Below are 23,860 nucleotides of genomic sequence, written 5' to 3'. Positions count from 1 at the left end.
GAAGGTGGCCCAGAAGACATTTGAAGGGCAGCAAGGATCCTGCTCCCCACAGCAGAATGAGAGGAACAAAAAAGGGCTGAGAAGAGAGCCTTGTCCGAGGTCGGGGCAGGCCGTGGTGAGTTAGCATTGAAGGCAGGACTTCAGTGCTTCCCACAGACACAAGCTGCCCCGTTCTCAAGAAATGCTCCACTTTGTAAGGGGAATGGAGGTGTGCAGAAACTGATGAGTCAGGAGTTAGGAGACACGTCCTCCGGCTGCAAGTATCCAATCTTGCTCAGTGTTCTGCCCATCGTCCTAGAGAAGTTCTGGGATGCCAAGCCTACCCTCACCTGGGCACTGGCCTCTGAGATATGCCCCACAACTAGCCTGTTCTCTGGGCCTCCCTCAGAATGGCCTCCAGAGGACTCAGAGAGGTAGATGAAACAAAGGATTCCTTCCTTCTAGCCTCCCCAAGCCTGGTAGGACCTCTGCCTGCTCTAGTTGTTGCCTTCCTGGTGATCAGCCAGGTCTGAATGGGAGTCTGGGGCTGAGGGAAGGAGTCCCACCTGCTTAGCTTTGTAGTACTTGCCATGAAAGGATGTCTCTGTCATGTCTAATTTCTCTGTGGCAACAGCTTTGACTGAAGTTCTCTTCTCTGATTGAGTCATTGTCATTTTGTTGATGGTAATTTATACGTCAAATAATTACAGCTAGGGTGGCATGCAGGCTCGGGTACCTTGAAATTGTGGATACCTACCTAATGAAAGAGCCAAGAGCCCCGGATACTGAGGTTTCTTGTCATTTGCTGTGTTAGGCATAGCTTCCCACTCCAGAGATGTCCCTACCCCCAAACACTCCCCTCTCAAATTCAGCATAAGGAGCTTGGGGAGATAACAAAGGATGGTAGGGTGGTCCTTGTTTTGAGGAGTTTCTAGTCTATAGAAAAAAAGAGACTCCTGCACAAGTGATTTGATCCCAGAACAGTGTAGGTTAGTCACAGAGTGCTCTGTGCCCTGAGACCAGGAGGCGCACAACACCTTCCACTCAGCTGTCTTCAATTCAATTCCACCATCTGTGCTGAGAAAGCGCTGTGGAGAGATGGGGGCTGGGTGCGAAGTCGCAAAACCTGCAAAGACTAACACAGGCTGCCTTTCCACTCTCTTCCCTCCCTCCTGCTCCCCTCCCTTGCTTCTGCCCTCTTTCCTTCCTTCTCCCCTGCCCTCTCCCCTCTCTCCCCTGCCCTCTCCCTTCTCCCTTGCCCTCTCCCCTGCCCTCTCCCCTCTCCCTTGCCCTCTCTCCTCTCTCCCCTGCCCTCCCCCCTCTCTCTCCCTTGCCCTCCCCCCTCTCTCTCCCTTGCCCTCCCCCCTCTCTCTCCCTTGCCCTCCCCCCTCTCTCCCCTCCCTCCCCCCTCTCTCTCCCTTGCCCTCCCCCCTCTCTCTCCCCTCCCTCCCCCCTCTCTCTCCCTTGCCCTCCCCCCTCTCTCTCCCCTCCCTCCCCCCTCTCTCTCCCTTGCCCTCTCCCCTCCCTCGCCCTCTCTCCTCTCTCCCTGTCTTTCCATCTCTTTCTCTACTGCTGCTGCTTTTCTTTCTTTTTTCTGTTTTTCTGAGATTATAATTACACCATTTCCCCCTTTCTTTTCCTTCCCCCAAACCCTCCTGTGTGCCCCCTTGCTCTCTTTCAAATTTATAGCCTATTTTTTAAATCGTTGTGATACACACGCACACACACACACACACACAGACACACACACGTACAGACACACACACAGACACACACACTGTATTATAGCTAAAAGGATGAACTTCTGCCAAAGAAAATGGATTTGTGTTAAAAAGTGGAATATCAACAGAATAAAGTGTAAACATGCTTTTAAAGATAACACCCTAAATGGGTCCAGGAGACGTGGGTGGATATTTGTACAATCTTTGAGTGGACAGACCTTTCAAACAGATGAAGGAAAAGGTAATGGTATAGAATTTCAATGCTTTGGAAAATGGTAAATGAAGTGGAGAGAGGAAGGCCTTGGCCTTACACACTGGTTACTGTTAATCCAGCCAGCCTACATGCCAGTACTGTTCCAGTGTACTGAACACCTGCTGGTGGAGAGCAACTTCTCCCAGCTTCTATCCAGCCTCTGCTTTCCCAGTGATTCATTTTGACCAGCTCACCTCACTGCAGGAAGGGACTCCTCTAGATTACCCCACTTCACTGCAGGAATGGACTCCTCTAGACTACCCCACTTCACTGCAGGAATGGACTCCTCTAGATTACCCACCTCACTGCAGGAATGGACTCCTCTAGATTACCCACCTCACTGCAGGAATGGACTCCTCTAGACCACCCCACCTCACTGCAGGAATGGACTCCTCTAGACCAGCCCACCTCACTGCAGGAACAGACTCCTCTAGCCCCGCCCACCTCACTGCAGGAATGGACTCCTCTAGCCACGCCCACCTCACTGCAGGGCTTTGCAGATTGGTTAGAGTACTGCCTTTAGAAAAGTGCTCCAATGGTACAGCCAATTTTCATCTCAGTTGGCTGAGGACTCTGTCAAACTACTGCCAAAATGTTTGTATTTAACTTCACCTTTAACAAGTATTTTTCTGAATGTTTCTATATGCCAAGCACTATCATGAGCAGAAAGTGGAACACGGTTGAACCTTGGCAGCTTGAGCAGGACTCAGCAATGACCATCAGCGTGCCTTGTGAATCAGCAAGAGGAGACCGAGAAGAGTCCGATACAAAAAGGGCTGTGGAGTTTGCACAAGTAATTTGCTTCCACAGGAGAGCACGAGTGCATATATGCAATATTTGAAAAGCAGACAAAACTCTAACTATAAATATGTTTATCCCTTGAATCAGATAGTCTGCTTGCAGGTTTACCCTGAGTAGAAGATTACTGGTTGGTAGAGAAAGAGTATGCACTCAACGATGCTCGCAAGTAATGATTTACAATCACAAAACAATGTGAATGACCAGACTGCCCATCAATAGTGAACTAGTACACAACATATGGCGGAACCTTAAAACAAAACACCATAAACCTTTTAAAAAGGCACCTAAAGCACATAGACTTGAATTACATTTGTGGTAGGACAAGGTCATAAAACGGTTGGTATTGTGTTCTAGACTATGCGTCTATAGGAGGGAGAGATACTGTGTTTTTATCTCAGCTTGATGTAAGGGAGGGTCATGGGGAAGAAGGACTCTTAATCGAGAAACTGCCTCCAAAGGATTGGCTGGTGGGTAAGTCGGTAGGGCATTTTTTTAATTGATGATTATGTGGGAGGGCCCAGCGCATTGTGGGTGGTGCCACCCCTGGGCAGGTAAGAAAACACCAAGCAGGCCAGGAAAAGCAAGCCAGTAAGCAGCACCCCTCCAGGACCTCTGTACCAGCTCCTGCCTCCAAGTTCCTGCCCCGTCTGAGTTCCTGCCTTGACTTCCTTCAAAATGAATTGTGGTACAAAAGTGTGAGTGAAATAACTGTTTCCTCTTCAAGTTGCTTGTGGTATTTCGTCACAGCAATAGTAACCCTAACTACAACAGATACATATGGATGTGTATATACGTAGGACACTCAGAGAGGGGAAAATCAGAAAGCAAGTGGTGGATATTCTGGGGTGTAGGGGATTCTATCACTTTTTTGTGTAAAAAGCCATATGGTTTGAATCGTGACAGTGAAAAGTGTGATTTTCATAAAATGAGTAACAATATTTAGTCTAAAATTAGACAATAAGATTTTGGGTGCGGCTTTCCTTTGAGTCTTGCAGATGGTGTCAGAGCAGGAGTCTGAAAACTACAGGTTAGTGTCTGCTACTAGTTATGAAATCAGTTTGGTAAAACCTACACTCATTCTCCTGTACAGTTTATTTGTATATTATTGTAACAGGCCCCTAGACAGCAGTAGACCCCCAGACCTTAGCACAACTGATACCATGGTAGAAACCCCCATTCAGGCCTTGGAACCCAGCACATTTTGACAGCAACGCCTGCCAAAACAGGATCAAGGCTAAGTCGACAGTCCCAGGATGCAGCTGGGGAAGCCTCTAAACGTACTAACTCTGCTTTCTAGCTTCTGTAGTCCTGCTTCTTGCTAACTGTTTTTGTTAACTGAAGTGTGTCAACCCAGGATGTGGTTTTTGTGCTTAGAAAGCCAAGAACGGTAAGGCTCAGTGCTGCATGATTTGGGGGAGTTTCCTGTGCAGTTGCCAGCCAGCTATAAAGACTATTTGGCTTTAAGAGTCCATGTGATCCCATTGCTAGGGGCCCCACAAACAGACCAAGCTATACAACTGTCACCCATATGCAGAGGGCCTAAGTTGGTCCCATGCAGGCTCCCTAGCTGTTGATCCAGAGTCTGTGAGCTCCCACTAGCTGAGGTCAGCTGTCTCTGTGGGTTCTCCTGTCATGATCTTGACCCCCACCTGCTGGTACAATGCTTCCTCCCTCTCTGCAACTTGACTCCTGGTGCATGAGCTGGCTTTTTGGAACCTGTTCTCCATGTTGTGATGCCTCGCCCAGCCTTGATGCAGGGGAGGAGCTTGGTCCTGCCTCAACTTGACATGCCATGCTTTGTTGAGTCCCATGGGAAGCCTGCACCTTTCTGAATGGAGGAGGAGTGGATTGGGTAGGAGTAGAAGGGAGATGGGGGGAGGGGAGGGAAAGAGAGGGGGGAGGGGATGAGAAGGGAGGAAGGAGGGGAAACTGTGGTTTGTATGTAAGATAAATGAAAAAAATTTAATAAAAAAAGAAGAGTCCATGTGTTCTCTGAAAGAGTTACCCCACAACATTATAGCACCCATACAATGTACATGCAGTATGTTTTTATATTGCGTGGTTTGGGGAGAATGGCAAGTGAAGTTTGTACAAGTTCCAGATAGATGCAGTTTTTGATAACACATTTGACTTATCACTGACTGATTCAGCGGATGTAGAAGCTGTGGGTCTAGAGTACTGGATGCAACTTCTAGCTCATGAATAAAATGTTTATTTTAAAGTCCAAAAGAGTTGTATTTGAGTGTGCTAAAGACATGGTCTTGGGTGGTGGAGAGATGGTTCAGTGGTTAAGAGAATGCACTGTTCTTGCACAGACTTGAGTTCACTTCCCAGCATCCATGTCAAGCTGCTCACAATTGTCTGTAACTCTAGCTCCAGGGGGATCTGATGCCTCTGGCCTCCATGAGTACACCCCCTGCCCTGCTTGCACATACCCTTACTTACACACAGACACACACACTGACACCCACATACAATTAAAAATAAAAATAAGTTTAAAAAAGGTGTGGTCTTGGACAGTCAGTTTCCAGGGGCTTACATATTGAGGAATCTTGCCCCATACACATGCAGCAGATAAGAAAATGAAGGTCCCACAGAGAAGCAGACTGGTTCTTCATGCTTGGTGAGGTTGAAGTCGATGCAATAGCACTCATACTCATGTCTCTGCTCTCTAGTTCTCCTTCCTTTTATCCAGTGCTCTCAATGTTCCCAGCAGTTCCAATGAATACAGAGAGCCCAGACAGAGGGCCAGGCTGCTTGCCCAGTAGAACTTCGCACTGAACATCCCTGAAGGAGAGGATGAAAGGCTGCCTGACAAAGCTAACTTGGAGAATAAGTTAATGCTTCCTCTTGAGCGAATCAAACATTATCTTGATAATGACTCACAAGAAGGCTGTAGACAAGAAGAGCAATAATAAGACTCATAAAATATTTTATCACTCAAATGCCAAATGCAGAATAGCCACTGCAGAGCTACATTCATCCAGGTTTTTTTTTTTTTTAATTTTCTATATTTTATGGTGCTTTGGTACTTTGGGGCCCGTGGAAATGGAGAAATTGCCCTCTTGGAATTAGCCAATTCTATTTGTTTTATTATTATTTTTTTAAAATGAGTGTTTTGCCTGCATGTATGTCTGTCACCTATTGCCCACAGGGGTCAGAAGAGGACATCTAATCCCCTGGAACTGGAATTTACAGGTGTTTATGAGCTACCGTATAGGTGCTATAAATCAAACTTGAGTCCTCTGGAAGAGCAGCAAATGCTCTTAACTGCTGAGCCATCTCTTCAGCCCCAGGATTAGCTAATTCTTGGAGAAATCAAACAACTTGCCTGTTAATGGGTCTTTGGTATTCAGATCAACTGGTCCTGAGTCCACACATGCATAGGCTTCTGTGGTATCACCATGCCTGTGCTAGCCATCAAATAGGTATTGGAGGAGAGACATGCATGAGTCTGTTGAAGTAATTTAAACCGTGGAATCCTAAGAATGTTTAGGGGCAGCCTGCCTGGCCCACCACTTCCAGGACAACTACAGTGAAGGCTGTGGACTTACCCATGTTTCCTCTCAGTCCTGACCAACCTAGTGCTTTTTTTTCTGTGGCCCTGAGTAGTGTAATGGGTTGTGCCCCTCCTCACAGGGACCTGGGAATAACAAACTGCTTTTAAATAGCAATTGTCTCCTGAGTTTTGGCCCAACCACAACAACTGAAATAAATCTTAGGTACATTTTAGCAGTCGATCAACTTCAATCAATGCAGGCCCTCAAGGTTCTCAGAATGGATTCAGCTCAGTGGCACAGCACTTGCCTAGCAGGTTGGAGGCCATGACTCCCACCCCTATGACTCCAAAAACCAAAGCCAACAACAAAAACAAACAAGACTTCCTAGGTTGGTCAGAAATGTTAATAGGTTCAAGCTATCACAGATTTACATGCTCACTTTGTTAATTAAGGCACACGCAACTTATTCTATGAGCAGAGGAGCCTCCTGGAAGAGTGAATAGCATTTAAATATTATTAGGAGGATGGATGTGCAGGGAATGGTTCTGGCTGACCTAAAGGCTGCCATGAGAACTAACTCAAAAGGTCTGCATCGAGAGGCTTTGGAGGAGCACTCATGGCAGAAACCACTTCTGATGTGTGTGGGCAGCAGAAGCATTGCTTTGCAGAATCCATTCATGGGCCAGCCTAGTGAGCACACATCTGTGCTGTGCTGTGAATGAGTGGCCACTCCCTGGCTTTCACAGAAGAGCTGGTCGGTTTCCTTTCAAAAACTCATAGCCAGTTTACGCCAGGGAGTCTCAGCTCTTACATCCACGCTACTAGAATAACTTGACAACAGGAAGTTGTCAGCTGATCTCAGGCTCCAAGGAGTTTCTAACGGGGTGTCCCGAATCCATCTCTTCGCATTCAAGATACCAAATTCACTTGCAGAAGGGAAATGTTACATGTGAACGAGAGCCAGGCACTTGAATCTCCTGTCAAGTGAGCAGTTTGAAAACACCCCTGTATCTGGAATGGGATCCTACTGATTGTTGTTTTAACTTTGGCACAGTGGCTGTGCCTTAATCTACTGCTATCTCAGCCAGCAGTTGCAACTCCACAGTTACCTGCTGGCTTCTCTAGCAGTGGCCTGGCCACTCAGGCCATAGCCTGGCAGGAATTCTGCTCCCACAGGCGCCTGCCCTGTTGCTGCTGCTAAGGGCAGCTTGAACTAATCTTTATAGTTCTAGTTATGAACAAGACTCGAGATTTACAAGGCTAGGGTGAAAACCTGTGAGCTGAGTAGCAACTAGCTGACCCTCTCTCCTTGCTGGAGTCCACAGAAGACCAGTGCATCTGTTTCACCAACTACAAAAAGCTGCACCACTCCAAACCCCACCCTACTACTTCCTGTGTCTCTCTGTCTATCCCAGATGCCCTCTGAGACTCTATGATTACTTTCTGTCAACTCGTTGCTAATGCAGCCTCCTGACCCAAGGTTCATTTTATTTGATTAATGCAAATGCAAACTCGGGGTTCATAGTGTGATCAAATATCCCCCAACAACTGACCCTTGGTAGGAGAATTTGGTGAAGACTGTTGGTGTCTCTGAGTGTTTCTGTTTTCAAATGCTGCTGTCAGTCATGACATGCTGGCCCTGCTGGGGACAGGGAGGGTGGAATTGGAGAGGCATGGGAGAGAAGCTGTTGGGTAAGGCACTGTATATGCCTGTGTCTAGCCATACACTCTCTACGGACCCAGATGTTCTGGATTTGGAGATACAGAGCTGTATTTCAGTGATGTCCTGAGGAAGTTGAAGTAGAATGGTTGTATGTAAAGAATGAAGCATGAAGGTCCTAGGACACCAGCACCCATGGGTCCCCCCCAAACATTGGATTCAGGTTTCTCTGCACTCTAACACTTGCTTGTGTGTGGTGGACTAAGAGCTGAGCTCCTTCCACCCACCACTTCCATCTATGGTCTTCCCAGGGATTGGATTACCACTTCGTCTGGCAGATGTGGTACAGGGGTTTGAAGACTGTGTCTCAAGCCGGGAGTAGAAGGGCAGAGTGTGACTGGAACCTGGTCGTTCCGGAACTGGAGCCCATGTGATTAGCTCACACACCATGGCCACAGTCATGCCCTTTATCTGACCAGATTCTCCATATACTTCTATCCAGAGGTGAACAGGAGGTCAACTCTTCTGGAAGCAGTTCAGTTTAAAACGTATTTCCCTTTCCCCTGGGGCACTACGACTGTATGCCCTCCTGCAGGAGGCTCATGTGATCTTGGAATTACCAGCTTTAGCTGTTTTCAGGAAAATCAAGCAAATATTGACCTCTGAGCCCAGTAAATCTGTGGGAAGAGTCTAAAACACTATTTGTGAACCAAGATACTTCATCCTAACTGAAGATGGGGTATGCATTGTCACAGGAGGTCCTGTGGTGTCTGATCCTTTAGGGAAACCCCAGCAGGTGTTTGTGGGAAGGCTCAAAGCGCCTTTATAGCCCACCACTAGCCTCTTTGTAGCCTGAATATTGTCTCCCATGCCCTGTTCCTCTGCCCGTTTGTATCCTTCCACACCTAGTAGGTTCCTTTCATGTCACGTGTGACAAACACACACAACAGTGTGTGTGTGCTGTTGTCCCCAACTTCACTAACACCTATTTTTCCCTTGAGTTGTCCCCCCTTTTTTTAGTTCCATAGCCTATAGCCATATTCATACATATATAAAAACATTAAAAACTAGGATCAATATAGGAGCCAAAATATTAAATGTCTGTGTTTTTGCATGTGTATGTATGTGTGCATGTATGCATATCCACATCTCTGTGTGTATGTGCGTCCATGTCCCTATCCATGTCTGTGTGTGTGTGTGCATGTGTGCGTGTGTGTGTGTGTGTGTGTGCATGTGTGCGTGTGTGTGTGTGTGTGCGTGTGTGTGTGTGTGTGTGTGTGTGTGTGTGTGTGTGTGTGTATGTGCATGTGTGTGTTTATGCATGGGTATGTGTGTACAGATGCATATGCCTATGTATGATTATGTTTGTGGAGGTTCAAAGTTGATTGACCTCCATTTTCTTCATCACTCTCCACTTCGTTTCATGCGGTAGAGTCTTCTCCTGAACCCACAGTTCACCGAGTCTGGCCAGTCTAGCTAGCAACTCACCTCAGGATCCCGTCTCTGCCTCCTGAGCGCTGGGTTACAAGTGGCTGCCGTGCCCCCTGTTTTCATGTGGTTTCTAGGACTCTGAGCTCTCGCCTTCACACTGACAGAGCAAGCCCTTCACCATGTAGCCCATCTTCCCAGCCATACAGTGTCTGTCTGTCTGAGTCCAGGTTACCTTGTGTAATATAGTGGTTTTTAGATCATTCAACTTCTGCAGTTTTTTCTTTACAATTGAATAAAATTCATATATGCTTCTAATATCCACTTGTCTGTTGATGGGCAGACTAGATAGTCCAGGCTGGGTCCATTTCCTTACTGTTGTAACTAATGTAGCAGTAAATATGGATGAGTTTTTTGGGTATTTGCCTAGGAATGGTGTTGCTGAGTCCTATGGTGGTTCTGTTTTTAATTTTCCCGGAAACCCTCCATACTGATTTATACAATGGCTGTACTAGTTTGCTCCTTAATCCCTAACCATGAAGTCATGTGCTCTCTTGGCTGTGTGGTATTACATCAGCCTGGATGTCAGAATCAAGCAGAAGAAAAACTCAACAAACAAGGGTCGGGGCAGGGTTCTGTTTTTGTCTTTACAGGATAATAGAAATGCCCATCTTCCAAAAATCATAAGGCCTTGGATATCAAGATGTCTACAACAAAAGGAAAGAACCTATTGGTACCAATATACACAGGGTAATATCTCACTGCCCTAACATCTATATCTCTTTAACTCTAGAAAAGTTATGGTCCTGATTCAATTGTAAATCAAGCTAGCTTTGGAATTGGAATGTGGCTCTCCCCTTCTCTAAACCCAAGCATATTGCTAAAAAATTTAAGGGATTCTGTCTCATATCAGAAGACCCACCTGGTATGGGACAGAAGAAAACCAATAAAAAAGGGACCATTGTCATCAAGATTCTATTTCTTTCCTTGCTTGTCCTTGCTTTTGGAAGATCCTTTCTCTATCCAGAATAAATTCAAACTTTCCATTTTGATATAACAATGTTCAAGTTTTTTCCACAATAAAAAATAAGCCTTTCCAATGGCAATCTCTGAAGTCTCCAGAAGGAAGATGGGGCCCCACAACAGTGACTCTACCCAATCCAGAATGATGCCATGGTACCCATGAATATTACTCAATGATTAACTTTGGACTAACAACTCCCCAGGAGAGTTCTAAGATGAGATGGTCTATCATACTGTACTTCTAGCCAGAATCTGAGACTGGTTGCAGAATCTACAGCTAGCCTATTGAGACCTAACTATCTAAGCTCTCTTGCAGGACCCCACAGAGATACCATCACCCCCTAAACAAGCAGGAAGCAATTCTAAATAAAAATGATGTCCCTCTCCCAAAGGTTTCATTTTCTCCAGGTTATGGATAATGGTTATAAGGTTGGGGATGGAACAATAGAAATTAGACTCAATATTCTCCTTAAGAAAAGAAAAAGGGAAATGGATAGGTATAGGATATTAAGGTAGGTTATTGTATATACTAGTAAACTAACTTAGTAAAATATCAGCCTTAGATAATTTGCACAGTTACGGATTCTTGTATGTTAATACAAATGTAAACTATTTTATATTCCTATTTAATATAATTTGTATATTGATACAAATACAAAACTGTATTTGTAGTATTATACATATATTTTCACTCCTATTTTAAATATCTTGTATATTGATACAAATGTAAAATTACATTTGTCATACTGTATGTATGTTCTATCTTTGTTTAAGATATTTTGTATATTGATACATATTTAGGATTGTTGTCATATTGCATATTGCACTATACATTTCTACCTCTGTTTAAGACATTTTATATATTGTCACAATTTTGAGGTCATTGTCCTTATACTGTACATCTGTTTACAGACTTTTTTCCTTGTTAATATGAAGCCTCAGTCCTTAGGTTATTTAGGTAGATAAGATTTACAGATTTATAGTTACCCATGCTTGTCATCTCTATAGTTATGTTAGTTAGGTTGTCCAGATTTACAGATGGATAGGTAATCTTCAAATACTTCATAGACCTAGAAAATATGGCATTTAAATAACTTAGAATTCTGTTGACATGAGACATGATTGCTCCTGGCAGCACCGACCTGATCCTGAGAGAATGTTGGGCTTCTAAGACACTGTTTGGAAGTTTGTCTTCTTCCTGGTGTATAATGGCCTGATGAGCAAAGAACTGCCCTTGCCTTGACTGCTGACAGTATGAATGCTGTCCTTTCTGGACAAACTGGATACAAAGAAAAGCAACTACTGAACTCTGCCAAGACAGGGAAGATGGTCTTTCAAAATTCCTGTTTTGGAAAATGGTCTGTCAGATATTCTAGGCCTGTATCCAAATTGGATGCCCCAATGGTGCTGAGAAACTTTAGATGATTGTCCAGGCTGCCAGCTGTCTCTGTCTATTCTCAAAAGATTTTCGAAAATTGCTTGCATGAATTTCCCATTTTCTCAGGTATTATTATATTTCTTCTGAGGTCTTTGATGGGGTTGAAGACTAACAGTTACAGTTACAATCTTCTCATATCTTAGCTAGAACATATTAAGTACTAGATTCAGGTTCTTCAGGATAGGACAGCTTTTGGAATGATCTCTGTAACATGCCATTTATTATGCTCTGGGCATCTCTGGATTTTAGTATGTGTCTCTTGTTTGATGTTGTTCTTGTTGATTGTATTTCCATTATGTTTTGGTCATTACCCTTTATTTCTCCTGGACAATGCTTAGTAATCATTCCTGTTATATATAGTTTTGTGTTAGGTTAGAACTTTCTTATTTAGACAAAAGGGGGTGATGCAGTGGGTAGCTGTTCTAGCTTTGACCTTGAAGCACCACCCCTAGTGAGGTAGCAGGTAACTGTTACACCTGTCTATGACCTTGAAGTACATGCTCCTGGGGCATGGCAGATAGTGACCCTTAAGACCTGGGATGCAGGTATGCAGCTCTCTCTTTGCTTCCTTGTGGTATTGGATGCTGAGATCTTGGACCAGGCAAATCAGCATGGGACATAGCTCAGCTTTTCCAGACCCTACGGTATATCTCCCATGGCAGTGAGTTAGCCCCCAAATAAATTCCTTTGCACATTAAATAGACTCTGTGGATTTCTTGCATTACAGAATGGGGGCTGAGAGAAGGAGGGAGAGGGGGCACCTTGGCATTTGAAACAACATGAGCTTGCGTCTGACGATGCATCTTGAGACTTTACTTCTCTCCCTGTGTCCTCCATCCCTAGAGAGGAACCATCCGATCTTCAAACAACTTTTGCAGATATGAAGAGACTGAGTACCAAGTGTGGAAACCCTCCACTCTCTGAACTATGCCTGTTCTCAATGCTGCCACTTATTCCATACTTCTTCCCACTCTCCTCTCTGTTCTTATATTCTCTATTCCTATTTTTTCCATCCCACTTCCCATGAACCACATGCTGCCTTGTGGGCTAGCACAGAATGAGAAAAGGACACTGCCCTTGGACTGTGGAAAGTGCCTTGGACGGTTGGATAGAAGCCTTCTAGTCACCCAAAGAGAGCCATGGTAATCCCATTTCTTCCTATCTAATGCTATAGGGGCAGAGAGTGTGGGAGTACATACTCTGGGCTCTGTTGATCCTGTCTTTTTCTTATTAACAAAAGGAGAAACCCTGGAAGAAGACAGTGCATCCCCATTCCCTCAAGATAAAGCCACATTTAAAAAATGACCCCGCTGCAATGGAATAGAAGGGGACATCCCTCAGCATCATGAGGTCACCGAGCTTCCTCCTCATGTTTGAAACCAGCAGTCTATGCTGCTGCTGGCCACCTCATTTCAAGAATTAATTTTCTATTATGAGCAAAATTAATGACTTTAGCCAATTTCTTGTGCTCATAAAGCTGTGCTTTTCATTGCCAAGGTTAACAGCCTGCTGGTGATGTGGTCTCCTGGCAGAGTGCCCACAGGGAACTGGGATTGGGTTGGGAGAAGGGCAGGGGAGGAATTCATGGTTGGATTGGACACATCCCTCCGTTCAAGCTTGCTTCACATTGCTAGCACCCTAACTTCTGGCTTAAAATTTATCTCTCCTAGAGCTGACTTTGACTGACCCTGGCACCTACTGGACCCCCTTCCTGTTTAGGGGCACTGGGAGTTTGCTGAAAGGTGTGGTGTTTGGTGCATAGGCTGGGGTTGCAGCTGAACAGGAGTGAGTGCTGAGTTGTGTAAGGATGGGGGAGGATGTGTTCCACATTGGTTGTGCACAGGATGAGCATGGCTTGCTCTAAGAGCCCCAGAAGGAACACAGTGGTGTGGTGATATATTGTGTACCTTAATAAATTTGCCTGAAGATCAGAGAGACAAAGGAACAAGCCGCAGTCACCTTACCTCTAGGACTCCTCAGCCTGAAAAGCCTCAGCTAATAGGCCTCTAGCTGAAAGGGGTTCCTTAGCCAAAAAGGCTTTAATTCCTGTCTCCTCAAGCCTTATAAACCTTTTTATGCTCACCATATCACTTCCTTCTTAGTGCTGGGATTAAAGGTGTGTGCCACCACTGCCTGGCTCTGTTTCTCTCCTAGACTGAATCAATCTCATGTAGTCTGGGGTGGCTTTGAACTCACAGTTCTCTGTCTCCCGAGTGCTAGGATTAAAGGTATCACTGCCTAGCATCTATTTTTAATCTAGTGGCTTGTTCTGTTCTCTGATCTTCAGGTAAACTTTATTAGGGTACACAATATATCACCACACAGTAGAAAGGCACTGAGGCCAAGCAAAAGCTGAGCAAGGGTTTCCTCATGCTTGCCTGAGGCCTGGGGACAGACTGCTATAGAACTTGGCACCCTCCAGACTTGTACCTCTAGGCCAGGAGTCAGTGAACCACAGCCCCTGGCCAAAGCCAGCCTATTGGCCATTTCTCTAAATCAAGATTCACAGGCACATAGCTGTTCTCATTCCTCTGTATAGGGCCTATGGCTGCTTTTGTACTAAAAAGGCAATGTGGTAACTGACAGAAATCCTCTGAACTGTAAAGCCAATATATTTGCTAGATGGCTTTTACATCACAAGTCAGAGGACCCTGCTCTTGGCTCTTTTTTGCTGCTTGCAGGGAACATTCCTCATGCATGGCCTCAAATATTCCTGCTGTCTGCTCTGATGGGTTGAGTCTACAGTAGCAGCAAGGTGTTGAGGTTTGTAAGGCAAAGGACTTCAAAGTCAGGCACTGCTGTCCAGGGGCCTGTGTTTACCTCTTGGCTTGAACTAGTCACTGACTATGTAATAATGACAGTAGTGGTAACTGCAGGAAATGGAGAAACAGTTTCATTTGCTTAGAAAGGACTGTATGACAGATTTTGTGGGCTTTTTCAATCACACTGGTTTGGATGTAGGTGCTTTTAAAACTCATTTTGTAGACACTGACATGGAGACTCAGAATAAGTGGTGAACTTGTGCCAGTTAAGAAGTATACTCTGCTTCTGGCAAAAGAGAAGGATATGTAAAATCAATATCTCAAATGAAATAAAGTCTTTCTCTCTCCTCAGAACAGAACAAGCAGACCCGATGGGTGATATGGCAGATTCACACATACTTAGGAGCTGTATTCTTAGCACATTATTTTCCTGTTTTCAGGTCTCCATGTACCCAAGAGTGGCTTGAGTTCTGCCCATCATGTTTACATTCTTGACAGGAGAGATGTGGGAAATAACAAAAGGCAAAAACACTTTATTATTATTATTATTTTATTTTTTTACAAAGGTTACCTAAAACCTCGCACTCATTTATCTTATTGATCAGAATTTAGTCATGTGGCCATAACTACTTGCAAGGGAGGCTGGGAAATGGTTTGTGACAGTGCATATTGGTACCTTGAATAAAATAAAGACATGCTTCTAACTATAAAGAACAATGGAGTGGTCACCGCTAAGGTCTGTGCATCTGGCATGCTGACCCCTGATTTGGATTTCTGAGGCAAGGACATTCCCGCCCCACACCATCCTAACCAGTTACTGGATCCTATAATCTAAGATCAGGTCTTTCTTTGAATCTCAGATAGGGTTTCTTACAACCCAGTGACTTATGAATTAAAGGACAGGCCTGTACTTTGCTCCAAGCCTGTCAAATTTATCATTGTGAAGGAAAGAGAAAATAACCACAATTTAAAAAAATCAATCATTCTTTCAGGAGAGGATGGAAGAATGACACAGCCTTTGTTATCGGCCTATGACAAAGGTTAGACTTCATTCCTCAGGAAGGGTAGGCTTGCTGCTGCAACAGCGGACTGGGCTCCATGGCTGACCAGTGTGGATGCTCCTCTTAGGGTTCAGCTCCTTGGGCACTGTTCTCTACGGCTCTGACTTGGTCTCTGGAAATGTCCTTCCTGTCAATTACCCTCTGCTACCTTTCTGCTGTGGACAGATAAGAATGTGTCTGTCCTGGAGAGTGCTTGGTACGGATACCCTGGTTGTGGCCACAGGACTAGGGAACAGAGAGCTTGTTAGGATGTTTGTAGTCTTGACTCATTGCAACTTGGGGTTAAGGTTAGAATTACAGTTCTTTCACCATGCAGATTGGCTTCTAGTTTATTTTTTAAATGATAACTTAATATGAAAATAATTTAATTTGAAAGTATTCATACTTCTTTGTGTCCAGATAGATGTAGGCCCAAGCTTTAATATTTGTCCTTTTACTCCCTGGCCTCTTAGCTCTTAAAGCAATAGTAACTAGGGTAGCTAGTTAACCTGATCGTTGCTGGCATGTGGACTCTCCTTGTCTCTAGAGAACTCCTAATATGAGGTGCCTGATAAAATCTGGTGGTTACACCTCTGCTCTTCTGGAGTTCCCACCTTACGGCCACCGTTTATAACTGCTTCAATTAGGACACAGCTAGAGTGGGAATATGTTTTAGATCTTTGAAAAATTTTCAACTCATACAAAATTAAGGCTAGAAAATGTTTATTTCCTTTTCTGTCTGCTTGAAGGCCCCCAAGTTCAAGTTGAAGCCCCTCTCTCTTCTATAAGATTTATGGAGAGTGGCAGAATGATTTGAACCACATCAGCATCCTTCTATTTGTTTATACCACCGGGAATGGCACAACGCCCAGAGGCATGGGATTCGACCACTTTGCTAATGCCCTTAAGGACTGTGGACATTTCAGCAGGAAGGTCTCTCTCTCTCGGTGCTGCCTGATGCCCTTCATGACACATCTAACTTGGCCATGCAGCTCCCATGCCTAACAGGAAATACTATCAGTTAGAAAGCTTGCCTTTATGTTAACAGAGATCCTACATCAGTTGCCTGAAACACTTAATGGCCCGGCTGATAGCCAGTACTTACCATGTCACCAAATACCTTCGTGAGCACTGGGCTACACACCTCTTAGTTTGAGCATGCAGATCCTACATCGTAAACCACTGCCATTCAGTGGCTCTGTCTGGAGAGAGGCAGGATTCTTTTCTTGCCTCTTGGAGCTGCTTTAAGATGAAGTATAAAATGCTTTGTGAATATTTGATGTTATTATGAATGTGTTTGTCCATCTGAGAAACCTATTTGCATTTTAAGCAGAATTTTCTGTGTCTAGACCCAAAGGACTAACAATGTGGGTTAGGTATCTCAGGCACCACACAGAAACAGTCATTAAAATAAAACACAGTCAACAATTTTAAATCATTTCTCAATCTTGCTTTATGAATTCCTTCTTCCTATGCTTCTTCTACCCTCTTGAAACTCAGCAAGCAGATAGCCAACCTGGTACTGCTGGGACATCTCATATGGAGCCAGAAGGTTGGAAAAGAGGCTAAAGTTCCTATATTCCAAAGGAGTAGGAACCTTTCCTCATAGGAGTTGTCACATAGAAGATGGGTACACTGTGTGGCAGAAACAGAAATGGCACAACCCTGAGGCATAGTGCCCATTCCTGTACACCTCACAGATCTCCTCTTAGAGTTGACAGAATATACTATACAGGGTTCTGGTGGCGGGGGGGGGGGGGGGGGGGGCTGGAGGGGAGGTGGGGGAAGGAATCCTCTCTGGCAGAACTCTGGCTAGCTTGGCATGTGCAGAAAAGAGCCCAGACATGCCATATGGGAGGACATTTTGTGGAAGTCATTAGCAGGCTTGGAATGCCATCATTTGGATAGTTAAAAGAGAAGGAAGGTGGAAGTCCTGTGGATTGGGAGCAGAGCCACAGAGCTAGCTAGGAGGAGGAGGAAGAATCTGACCTCTCCTATGTAGTGGTGCTGTTTTCATGAGGGAGGGAGATGGGGCTGTAATGATAGGAAGTCCCAAGCCATGCCTAGAAAATATTTCTCAAGTACAGACAAACCAAGATAAGCCACAAGCCCTATTTAATATGTTCCCCTTCTTCATAATATTATTTTCTACAAAGATTTTTAATTTTTCCAAATTATTATAAAATGAAGTGCCCAAACTCCAAACAGGAAATGAAAACCATCACTGAGAGTTGACCCTTGCTGTTCATATGCTCTGTAACCTTCTGACTGCCCTCTGCGGATGCAGGCACTGGCATATAATCTTACAGGGTAATCTTATACTGCTTCCTTCTGTCTCAGCATTTCAGGGACGTTTCTCTGATTTAGTTCATAGGTCTCAGCTCTGAGATCTTTTCTTTGTGCAAACAGAGAGAGGTAGAGATGCTAGGCCCGTGGTTCTCAACCTGTGAGTAGAGATCCTTTGGGGGGGATCTCATATCAGATATCTTGCAATCAAATGTTTACATTACAATTCATAACAGCAGCAAAAATTACAGTTATGAAGTAGCAACCAAATAATTTTACGGTTGGGAGTCACCACAGCATGGGGAGCTATATTAAAGGGTTGCAGCATTAGGAAGGTTGAGAAGCACTGTGCTAGACCACTGTGGGAAGCCTGGGCTTTGCCTACATAGGCCAACTCCTACAAGGCACCATGAGGGCTACGGATTTGAGGCGGTCCACCATCAGTCTCATCTATGATCCTGGCTGGCCTGTTCTTTGGGAGAGAGCCCAGGTTTAGTTCCACCCAGGAGAGAGAGGAGCAGAGCTAGCTACATGCAGTTACCTGTCCAAGCCCATAACTGTTCATGGAGGAACTGCTTATAAAACAGACTACTGGAGTTCCGCCCACCTTGAGATGGGCTCTGCAGGGCTCAGCCTGTGCCACTTAGTGGGCATGAGGGGCTTGTTTTCCTTTTATCTAGCATACTGCCCACATGTCAAGGGGCCAAAGCCTTGGGCTGGCAGATGAGCTTTGGAATTTTTTTTCTCCTCCGACAAGTCTGAATCCCAGCTAAGTCGTGTTTGACAATAGAAGGAAGGGGCATTGTTGACTGACTATGCAAGCTAAGCTGAACAGCAAGATGCACAGAGGCAGCAAATGGGATTCAGACTTGTCGTCCGTCACATCCCTGCTTACATGCTCCAGTAGCTCCTTATTGTCCACGAATTTCTTTTTCTGAAAACAAAACAAGAAACCCTTGCAAGGTCGTTGTGGGTGCTTGTGACCTCCAGAAGCCAGACTACCTCTTGACAATATACCTCCTTTCCTCTCCCATTCCTCTCCTCATCAAAACCCAGACTTCCCCTCCTAGGAAACAAGCACTTTATTTACCTCTGCTGCATGCCTGCAGCTACCCCATGAAACTGCATGCTGCAGGCCGTGGGTCTGCGCCATTCACTAGACACAAGCCTCATCACCCTGTCTATGGGCCTACAGTGTGCAGCCTATGGAGCTGGAACCAGTCTGTCTACTGAGAATGAGTGTGAGAGAGAAGCCTTATTTCACTAATTTTTATCTTAAAGGTTGTGTCCTGTGTTCATGGAAGAGAGCCAAAGGTGTGCAGATGATTGTAGCCACACGGGGACTTAGGGCCTGGATATACTTTTTTTTGTCACTAGTTATCTGGTAGCTTGTACCAGTTCAGTGGCCTTGGAGCTCAGCTGGGCTCCAGGCAGGGTGAGTTCACTGCTCCGAGGCCTCCTCTGGGGTTCAGACATGAGTCTAGCTTTGACTTGCTGCCAGTGCATGTGACAATGGACACATCATTGCATCTGGCCTTGGTTTCCTCACTTCTAAAATGAACATGGAGGTCCTTATGCTCCTTTCACATTTTCCAGTCCTGCCCTGCCAGGCTGTGAACTCATTCTGCTCTGAGAATTGCATGAGAAGTAGAGGCTTGGGGAGAAGAGAAGGAGGGAAACAGAGTGTTGGACTCCTCCACTTCATTCATCCTGGGGAGGTGATCATAAATGTGGTCATCTCTTCAGATTTCTAAGAAGAGCCACAGATAACGACAGTTTCATCAGGTAAAGCAGAAACCCCTCTCTGTCCCTGTAAATGAGCCTTGACTTCTTCCTGTCCCTGTTCTCAGGAGATTATGCCTGGAAAGTCAGGCTCAGCACTTCAGAGTCACATGCAAACTGTTTCTTCCCTGTGCCGCCAGCAGCCCATGCCCCAGATGATCATGTCTTAAATCAAGAGGCAAAACCACCCAGGAAACTCTTCAGTCAGAGTTCCGGGTCTCTCGAGATCTTTTACACCAGTAGGAGTTGTAGAATCCCCTGCTGACGTTTCAGAGCAAAACATGTTGCCCCCACTTTCAAGGCTGCAGAGGCTGGCCAAAATGCCAGCTTCCATCTAGGTTTGAATTATGGCCTGGGCGGAGGTATCTCACACCTAATCAGCAACTCTCGATGGTGACCTACATCCTTTGACTTGTTTTAAAAATGGGAGATGAAGGAGTACATAATGTCCTATAAATAATTCTTTTCACCATAAGCTACAAATAATAAAAGAGAGCCATAGGAGAAGGATCTAGAAGCAGCAAGTAGCTCTTCATTTGATAAGCAAAGACCTGGACCAGGGAGAAAGGGCACTGTGGTTTTAGTGGGTCACCTGGAGTTCACCTATTGGAAACTTAATCCTGAAAGTCATAAGTTAATGACACTTACATTGGTGGACATTGGTGGAGTTTTGGGGAAGTAATTGAGAATAGGTGAGTTGGTAAGAATGGGGTTCCCATAACAGTATTAGTGACTTGGTAAGATCCAGATTAGTGTACTTACCCTTTGCACAAGACCCTGCCAGACACTGAGAAGATAGCAGGGCCATGTTCTTGGTTTTCCCAGACTGTAGACCAGAAGCCAAACAACTGTTTTCCTTATCAGTTGTTCATACTCAGATATTTTGTAAACGCACCAGAAATCTGACAGACAGACGGATTGGTTCACCCCAAACAAGACGGTCACAACTCAGCTCTCTGACCTCTAGCTTAATGTCATTAGCTGTGTAGGCACATTTTTTTTTTTGTTTTTGTTTTCTTAGGGGCAAAGACTCTTAAACTAAGCAGTCCAATATCTATTGGTCCTGACTCTTGGGCAGTAGGAAGTGGTTATGCCAAGGAATTTCTGGTCTCTTTGAGAGCTGATGGACGTGCCCTAAAGCCTTCTGAAATGACTGCTCTGGAGAACACAGTGCATATATTAGGGTCTTCCTTTCTGTTGAGTCTCCAGGATCCCCACAGAATGGATTTAATAAGTTGGGTATGACAGCAAGATGGTAGTTCTAAGTCCTCTGAAAATAAGAAGAAATATTTACCAAGCAGAAGAGTGATCCAGAGTGGCATGAGGGTCCACCTGGAGCCCAGCCAGGTACTGTCCATTTGCCAAACTTACCTTCTGTGCTGGGCATATGCAGTGGCGAAGGTAGAGACAAGGAGTCTGTGCACAGCAGACATTGTGTCCAGCATTAAGCAGTGTCAGAAAAGCTTTGGGCTGTATAAAGAAGTAAAGACAATGAGTGTTCAATTTCAGTGCAGATGTTGATGTTTGTGTTCTGGGAGGAGCTAGCATTGCTCATTGAGAGAACAAACAAGTCAGAAGCATGAGAATCAATCTCAGTGAACAGAGAAGACAGGGCTGACATCCAGGCCAAGGGTGTAGCCTGGCTGAGACACAGAAGTCCAGGCCTAAAACAAGTCTAAAGAATATAGAGGTATGGTGGTGTCCTGGTCAGGGTCCATATCTGCATGTGTGTAGGGGTTCTGTGGGCAGAAGTTGGGAGTGAAGTAGACTGAGACTAGTCACCTGCAGGGCCCTGATTGCTATCCAAGACTGTTCCATCCCTTTATTGGGACATGGAGTTGCTACAGAGCTTCCCTCAGCTCTCTGCTCTTGCTCTGGTATGAAGCTGAGGAGGGGAGAAAGGACCAGAGGAGAGGATAGACTGTCCAGACCCCACTGTTTGGTGTTTGGGTCTTTTCTTTGCCTGCCCACACAAAACAGCAAATCTCCAAGAATCCATGTGTAAGACGTGACTGGGTGCCCCTTTCTCAGCTTCAGACGGCGAGGCATCTCAGGGTAAGAGCAACTGGCACAAGAATGCACTGGAGTGCCAACAACTTGCCCTCAGTTTGTTCCATTGGCTTGGGTCAGGCAAACTGGCCTGGAGAGTACTCCTTAGGGGCCAGTTTGCAGGGATCTGCAGGAATCTGGAGCCAGCTAGGAAATAACCACAGTCCAGAAGCAGCTCAGCTGAAAGGCAGGAGGACAAATGCTTATCAAGTGCCTCCTTGGAGCCAGAGCAAATAGTCTGAAAGCAGCCATTTCATCCTGATTCTTATAACAAATTTTGTGAGTAGCTCCTATTTTAAAGATGTGTAACTTAGGCTCAGAGAGGTTATGGGCTTGTCCTAAATCACAGAGTTAGTGAGTGGGTGAACTGGGATTTGAACCTAGGTACCGACGGGTCTTTAGGTTTCAGTTGCCCTTGGAAGACTTGAGAGAAGCTGAGCGTTGAGGGGTGTTTTAAGTGTGACAGCACAATTTCATGGCAGTGTCCCCAGCAGAAGGAACAGCATGAGTGAAAGAGGCTTCTAGTCTTTACTTTAGGAATCTGGGGGAAGGTCAGTAATCGAAGGTGGAGGATCTTGGGGGAGGAGGGAAGGGAGGAGAGAAGGGAGGACTGGGAAAGAGGCATTGAAGGCAAGCCAATGGGAGGCCATGTGCCTCTCTGCTGCTGCTTCCAACTGTGTGCTGGGAATTCAGTCTAGAACGATAGAGCTCAATATAAGAACAGAAAGAGGAACCGAGTGAGGGGTAGAAGGGAAGAGCCTCAGGTATGAGTCCCCAACACATCCTTTAGGACTCTGACTTCTGCTCTCAGAAGATCTCCATGTCACAGTTGGGTCCAGGATTCAGAGATGGAGTCATCCAGAATCATCCAGACTCTGCTCAGCTTCCCCTGCCACCTCCTGCCATCATTTCTCTCTTCATGGTTCAGAGGCAAAGACCAAAGTTGTCCAGGAGGATTTTTGTAGCTGAAAGTTTTCCTGTGTCCCGCCTGGCCTGTGGTCAGGACAAATCTCTCTCACCCGCTGGTCCCACAGCTGCTCAGATCCAAGTAAACATACACAGGCTAATATTAGTTTTAAACTATGGCTATGGCAGGCTTTTTTTTAAATCTAGTTCTTGTATCTTAAATTAACCCATTTCTATAAATCTATATTTTGCCACGTGGCTCATGGCTTTCTGGTACCTTTACATCTTGCTTCTTCTAGTGGTGGCTAGCAGCATCTCCCCTGCTCCGTCTTCTTCCTTTCTCTCTCTCTCTCTCTTTAGAATGTCCCACCTAAACTTATTCTGCCTCACCATTGGCCAAACAATTTTATTTATCAACCAATCAGAGCAACACATTTTCACAGCATACAGAATGACATCACCCAACATTAAAAAAAAATTATTAGACAAAAATGGGGAAATGTGTTGGTATTTTATTTGTGCAAAATGTGGTGATATTTTATTTGTGTGTTAATAAGTAAAGCTTGCCTGGAGATCAGGGAGAAAAGGCCAGCCATTTTAAGTAAATAAAGAAATCAGGCAGCATATGCCTTTAATCTCTTAGCAGGCAGGATCTGTGTGTTCAAGGCCACACTAGGGAACAGAGCCAAGTGTGGTGACACACACCTTTAATTTCAGTACCAACCACAGAGACCTGGAGGTCTGTACAGACAGACAGACAGTGACAGAATTGTGTAGGAAGAGGAAGTGAGGTAACTGGCTGAGAGCCAATGAGAGGGCAAAAAAAAAACCCCAAAAAACCACAAAAAACAAAGCATATAAGCCTGGGTAGACAGGCAGTCACTCTTACTTTGGAAGCTGTGAAGTTGATGAGGTGAGGTTAGCTTGTGGTTTTTCCATATTTCCCTGATCTAAGGCTTTAACCCAAATTTCTGGCTCCATGTTTTTTATTTAATAAGACGATTTAGAAATTTGTTTATAGATTTTGACCTGCTATATTGGTCAGAGTTCTCTAGAGGAACAGAACTTACAGAATCTATCTATCTATCTATCTATCTATCTATCTATCTATCTATCTATCATCTATCTGTCTGTCTGTCTATCTATCTATGTATCATCTATTAATCTTCTATCAATCATCTATCTATCTATCTATCTATCTATCTATCTATCTATCTATCTATCTATCTATC

The sequence above is a fragment of the Peromyscus californicus genome, unplaced genomic scaffold (assembly GCF_007827085.1).
Source record: "Peromyscus californicus insignis strain IS unplaced genomic scaffold, ASM782708v3 Scaffold_11__1_contigs__length_118956290, whole genome shotgun sequence".
Lineage (NCBI taxonomy): Eukaryota > Metazoa > Chordata > Mammalia > Rodentia > Cricetidae > Peromyscus > Peromyscus californicus.
Note: the sequence above shows the minus strand (reverse complement) of the source record.